Raw genomic sequence first — 6,789 nt, 5'->3', positions numbered from 1 at the left:
ACCTGAACAGTCTGCACAAATAACATCAGATGACAGCGAAGTAATCTGACCGATGAACTAGCAAATGGTGCCTTGAACAGCTAATTCAATGTGGAGGAGGTATAAGGAGGAACGTATACCGAGTATCCAGGGGATCGGGATACATTGTTTAAAGTGATTTTGCCTTGTCCACGAGAGTAGTAGGCAATTTCTTTCCGGTGAGTGGCCAGTTCAATGGGAGTGGGAACACATATCGGTGGTGGAGTGTGAGGTGTCTTTCTATCATACAACAGGATGCCACTGTCTCTCCCAATCCAAGCTACTCACACTGTCTTCTAATTGTGTAGATGGACTATTTTTCACAAATTTATATTTTGTGAGTTGCATGTTAGATTTCTTCTATTGATGTGGTAAAACAATGCTTCCCTCTCTGCATCAAACACACTAGACACACAGTATTTACCCACTGACCATCGGAAGGGTTTACCCTCATAGCCAGGCCATTTTTTGCTATTCCTCATTGTGCTACTTTAACTGGCAATTGCACGGTCATGCAACACTGTATGAAAATAAAATTGATATCATTTTTTTTCATACAAATAGAGATTTCTTTTGGTGGTATTTGAACACCACTGAGTTATTTATGTATTTATTTATTTTTAATAAATGAAAAAACACCAAAAATTAAGAAAAAAAATATTTTCTTTTTTCTGTTTTAAAGCATAGTCCTCCATTAAAAAAAAAATCGAATTACTTCATTAATCTTCATAAATTAAGGCAAAAATTTATTCTGCTACAATATCCCACAAAAGTAAGTACACACCTCACATTTTGTAAATATTTTATTATATCTTTTCATGTGACAACACTGAAGAAATGACACTGTGCTACAATGTAAAGTAGTGAGTGTACAGCTTGTATAACAGTGTACATTTGCTGTCCCCTCAAAATAACTCAACATACAGCCATTATTGTCTAAACCTCTGGCAACAAAAGTGAGTACACCCCTAAGTGTAAATGTTTACATTTGGCCCAATGTGTCAATATTTTGTGTGGCCACCATTATTTTCCAGCACTGCCTTAACCCTCTTGGGCATGGAGTTCACTAGAGATTCACAGGTTGCCACTGGAGTCCTCTTCCATTCCACTATGAGAACATCACGGAGCTGGTGGATGTTAGAGACCTTGCGCCCCTCTCCCTTCCATTTGAGGATGCCCCACAGATGCTCAATAGGGTTTAGGTCTGGAGACATGCTTGGCCAGTCCATCACCTTTACCCTCAGCTTCGTTAACAAGGCAGTGGTCATCTTGGAGGTGTGTTTGGGGTCGTTATCATGTTGGAATACTGCCCTGCGGCCCAGTCTCCGAAGGGAGGGGATCATGCTCTGCTTTAGTATGTCACAGTACATGTTGGCATTCATGGTTCCCTCAATGAACTGTAGCTCTCCAGAAGCACTCATTCAGCCCCAGACCATGACACTCCCACCACCATGCTTGACTGTAGGCAAGACACACTTGTCATTGTACTCCTCATCTGGTTGCCGCCACACACGCTTGACACCATCTGAACCAAATAAGTTTATCTTAGTCTCATCAGACCACAGGACATGGTTCTAGTAAAAGAGGCTTCCTTGTAGGGCGACAGCCATGCAGAACATATGGTCTGAGAGTGCCTGCTTCTCCTCCTCCCCCTCCTGCAGGCTTTCAGAGGCTGCAGAAGGAAATGTAGAGCTTGATTCTTCTAAATGCAGCCGCCTCTACTGCTCCTCCTATCCAGGCTCACATGGCAGTCGGTGGCCACATTCACGTTCTCTCTAATCCAACTCAGTGGTGTCTGCAGCAGCTGCCTCCCCTATGCTGCCTCCTCTAGCTCCTCCCCCCTCGTGGTCATGCCCCCTGGCACAGACAGCTGAACCTAGCTGGCTGCCGTGTGGCATTGAAGAGGCTAGAGATGTCTCCTTTAGCTGCTCCCTCATCATGTTTCTGCCCAACCCCCCCCCCCCGAGGCTGGATGTGAGGCACGCTCAAGGAGCAGCTCAGCTTCCTTGGGCCCCAAAATAACATGCGGCCCGGCCCACGGGGCAAGTGCCCAGTCTGCCCTATGGCCAGTCCGGGCCTAGCCTGATCGCTGTTCCTATGCACACAGAGCTCTGTGTGTTTGTAAGCACAGAACATTGTTTGTGATTGACCACAGCCGATCAACTGATTTCAGCGAAAATCATTGGCTAAAATCTGCTGTCAACCTGTTTCCAATGCCAGCACAGGTTAGAAGAAGCCTGCAAGAAGGCCGTCACGTACGTGATTGTGCCTGTGCCTGTACCTGTACCTACCGCCTGCCCCTAGTATATTTACTGTAAGCAGTTGGCAGGTAGTTAATATTAAATTCCTCCATGATAATAATGTTGAAGAAACTTGTGACATAATAAAAGGCGAGGTGGTTGAGGGACGATATGTTTCCCTTCACATGCTTTTGTACGATGGAAACTAAGGTGGAATCAAGTCCATGTTTTCCAGGCCACCTTTGCAGCGTGGGATATGAGCCAGGTTTTGCTTCCCAGATTTTGACCAGCAGCTGATGGGATAAAGAAGGAAGGGCAGGAGCAGAGAGCTACATGTGGAAATCCCTCTGTAAGAGAAAGAAAAAGTTTGGGAAAACGCATGTTTTTTGTTTGTTTTTTTGGTGACTGTGAGAAGCCCTTCATCTTTAAGAGAGGAATCTGTGATGTCTAGTTAGTGATTGGATAGCAAGTTTCTGTTTTGTTCTGCTTGTTTTGTTTTCTTGAATTAAAACTGATTGCAAGTCAGACTTATAGGCCTGGTTCACACTAGTGCGATGCGAATTTGATCTGATTTCCAGTGCGGATTTGTAATACAACTGCAGTGTGATTTGGTGCTTTATTGATGCATTTTTAAGTGTTTGCTATTGTGACTCATCCCTGCTGTCAGTTGGGTTCTGGGGGCAACCTGTTAAAAGGGGGTTTCCAGTAGGGCTGGGGAATATAATCGAAAGATCGATGCATCGCGATTCGACCCTTCGCGATTCTGCATCGATGCGGGCTGCCAGCATAATCGATTATACGAAATGATGTCATCAGCCGCGGCCACGCCCTATCGCGCAAGGGAAAAAAAAAATCACAAGATCGCAGGATCGGCAGCTGATTGGTGGGTTAGTGGCGGGAGCTTAATAAAAAGGCTCCGCCCCTCCCCTTCCGCCTCTTTGACCCGGGCCGAGGCGCAGCAAGACATCCCCCGCGTGTATCGGCGTCCCACCTGCGGCCTAGAAGCCAGCCAGCCATCCAAGCCAGAAGCCGCCAGTCCAGTGAGTCCACACACAGGAGCGAGGAGCCCCGAGTGCGTCCCCATCGCAGCCAGCCAGCGCCGCCAGCCTCACCTCACCGTAGCCGACAGGCCCTGGAGGCCCAGCCGCCACGCCACTGCCAGTGACGCCAGCCGCCCGCCACAGAGCCCAGAGAGCAGCACAGCACCTGTCCTCCTCTGCAATGCAGTGCACAACAACCCACACAGTCACACAGCAGGTATGTCCGAATAATAATTGTGTAATCATTCATGGGGGTCTCTCGTCTGTATCTCTGGGGGATGTCTGTGATGGGGGGGGGGCCTGGGACAGGGGACGGTCGGTCGGGGCCCGGGGGTACTGTTCTGCTGTGGCAGTCTGGCAGCCAGGGGGGTCAGTAAGTGTCAGTGGGGGCCTGGGGGTCTCTGTCAGTGTCAGTCAGCTATGGGGGTCTGGGCAAGGGGGGGACTCACTCAGTGTTTGTCAGTGCTGTGGGGGATTGGGGAAGGTGTGGGGGACATCCAGGTCTCTGTCAGTGTGGGGGTCTGGGCAAGGGGGGGATTCACTCTCACTCAAGTGTTTGTCAGTGCTGTGGGGGATTGGTGAAGGTGTGGGACTTCCAGGTCTCTGTCAGTGTGGGGGTCTGGACAAGGGGGGGGACTCACTCACTCTCAGTGTTTGTCAGTGCTGTGGGGGATTGGGGAAGGTGTGGGACATCCACCCAGGTCTCTGTCAGTGTGTCAGGCTGCAGTCAGCTCAGCTGTGGGGGGGTCTCTGTCAGTGTCACTGTCACTGTCACAGGCAGCTGTGGGGTAAGGGGGGGCCCCGGGGGTTTTGGCTCAGTGCATGCAAGGAAGGGAGTCTGACAGACAGACAGACAGTCATATTTTATGAAAGATGTTGCTTGGTTGATTTGTTGCGGCTTAGTTTACAAGTTTTTTTTTTTTTTTTTTTTTTTTAAACACTGACAGAGTTTGGCAACTTACGTCATCCGTCTCCGTCACATACGTGGTAGTATGGTGGTAAATATGGCAGAAGGAGAAAAAGATCGAGAGATAAAAAATGCACCTAGCGTTTTAAGAGCAAACATCTGGGCACATTTCGGATTTTACGAACACACAGGGAAGCATGAGTTGGACAAGACACACGCCGTATGTAAAGCCTGTCACACAAAAATTAAATACCTAGGGAATACTACGAACTTGAGAAACCATGTTAGCCGTTTTCACTCTGAGTTAGTAACACCTGTCGCCACCAGCAGTGCCACCACTGCCAAGGAAAGACTGCTAGACCCAGATCAGCCAAGAATTGATGCCATACTGTCAACTTATCCGCCCAACTCAGAAAAAGGGAAGAAACTAACCAAAGCTGTGGCAGCTTTCATCGCCAAGGACCTACGGCCTTACTCAGTTGTGGACAACGCCGGGTTTTGCTACCTTGTGAAGAGGCTAGAGCCACGTTATAAGATCCAATCACGCAGGCACTTTACAGAAAACGTTATACCTGCACTCTACCACGACACCAAAGCTCAGATACTTGCGTCAATGAACCAAGCCAGTCGAGTCGCAATAACGTGTGATTCATGGACGTCAGTCACAACGGAGTCCTATGTTACAATAACAGCACATTACGTTACTAAGGACTGGCAGGTCTTGTCACATGTGTTGCAAACAAGAGCCATTTATGAGTCTCACACAGGTGCTCATCCTGCAGAGCTACTGTCTCATGTTGTGGAAGAATGGCAGCTGTCTGATAAATCTGTAGTGCTTGTGACCGACAACGCGGCGAACATGATAGTTGCAGCTCAAGTTGGTAAATTTCCTCATGTTAAATGTTTTGCCCATACACTCAATCTTGCATGTCAGCGGGCACTGAAAGGGGCCACGCTCTCCAGGCTTCTCGCCAGAGTGCGACGAATATCCACATTCTTCCATCGCAGCACTAGAGCAAGCCACTGTCTAAAAGAGAAACAGAAATGTCTGGGCCTGAAGAATCATAAGCTAATAACTGATGTGCCAACAAGATGGAACAGCGCATATGACATGGTCGAGAGGTTCTTAGAACAACAACCTGCAGTTTTTGCCACCTTGCTGTCTCCAGAAGTCAGAAAAGGAGAGTCTGATCTCTGCACTCTCAATGAAACAGATGTGTCAAATGCAGAGGACGCTGTGAGTGCATTAAAGCCAATGAAGGATGCAACCTTGCTGATGTCAGAAGAGCGCAACCCAACAGTGTCTCTCATTGCCCCTCTAAATGCACAACTGCTCCAGAGCATGACAGACACCATGGGAGACACAGCCATGACCCATGAGATCAAGAATGCAATCAAATCAGATCTCCTGAAGAGGTACAGCAGTGAGGCAGAGAAGAAGATCCTTCATACAGCCTCTGCTCTGGATCCTCGCTTTAAAGGACTGCCTTTTATTCTCACAGAGGAGGAGAGATCGGAGATATACAGAGGAGTGACTGAGGAGGCTGCATCTTTGGAGGTAATTAGAATTTCATCATGTTTCCTGCCAGACAGCTAGAAGCTCAGCTACATTGTGTTGTGTAATAACATACCCTGATTCACTGATGCGGTGTGGGAAGTGGAACTGTATGGTATGGATTACCGTGCAGTTTCCCACACCTCATCAATGAATCACACTCTTAGTCAGTTCAGCTCTTCTTATACTATTATCTTTTGTTCAAACACACAGATTACATCTAATAGAAGGACAAATGTGGATGAAGTGCCTAGGGAAAAAGCAACTGTGGAAGAAGAAACAACACCCATTGAGGACAGCCATTCTCCTCCCAAAAAAAAGGCCACAACATCGCTGCTCATGACTTTGCTGGGGCAGTCTTTCACTGATGGTGCAATAGAACCTAAGACCCCATATGCCAAGGCAGAAGACGAAATGGAAAAATATTGTAAAGCCCCACCTCTGCCTCTCACTGAGGACCCTTTAAAATGGTGGCGTGAGCATGAGGTCATATTCCCCCTCCTCTCTCAGCTGTCAAAGCAATACTTGTGTATCCCAGGTACAAGTGTATCTGCAGAGCGGGTTTTCTCTACTGCAGGAGATGTTATAACAGCGAAAAGAAGCAGTCTTAAACCTGAGCATGTGGATCATCTAGTGTTCTTACAGAAAAACCTACATGTTCCCAAATGCTAAGCACTGAAATAATTACTAATTCATGTTTTTAATGAATTATTAATTACTAATTCAGTCTGCCGCCAGTCACCAGTCAGTCACATCACCAGTCTTGTTTTATAACTTTATAGCACTGATGGTTTGTTTTTGAAGATTGTCCTGTCCAATGTGTCCATTTCCAATCCATAATCCGTTCCGTTGCTTCACACTAAAAGTGTCTAGGCAAGTACTAGGGGTTCATTTAACCCTCAACCAAATAAATAATATTAAAGTGTATTTTCTTCTAGACAACTGACACCAAGCCAGCCACGGTGCAGCATTATAGGAAGGAAATTCATTGAGAGAAATAACTTGTACATTTGAAGCTTAACCTCGAGT

General features: G+C 47.1%; 1 pseudogene across 1 annotated transcript; it reads left to right on the top strand.

Moving 5' to 3' along the window:
• The first annotated feature begins 5,419 nt into the window (after positions 1 to 5,419).
• Positions 5,420 to 6,432, top strand: LOC309562396 (E3 SUMO-protein ligase ZBED1-like; annotated as a pseudogene). Its single transcript has 2 exons — positions 5,420 to 5,763; positions 5,974 to 6,432. The product of its transcript is annotated as an E3 SUMO-protein ligase ZBED1-like (transcript).
• The last annotated feature ends 357 nt before the right edge of the window (positions 6,433 to 6,789 follow it).

The sequence above is a fragment of the Pelophylax lessonae genome (genome assembly GCF_965119305.1).
Source record: "Pelophylax lessonae genome assembly, chromosome: 8".
In the NCBI taxonomy this organism is placed as follows: Eukaryota; Metazoa; Chordata; class Amphibia; order Anura; family Ranidae; genus Pelophylax; species Pelophylax lessonae.
This window is presented reverse-complemented; position numbering and strand designations above follow the sequence as displayed.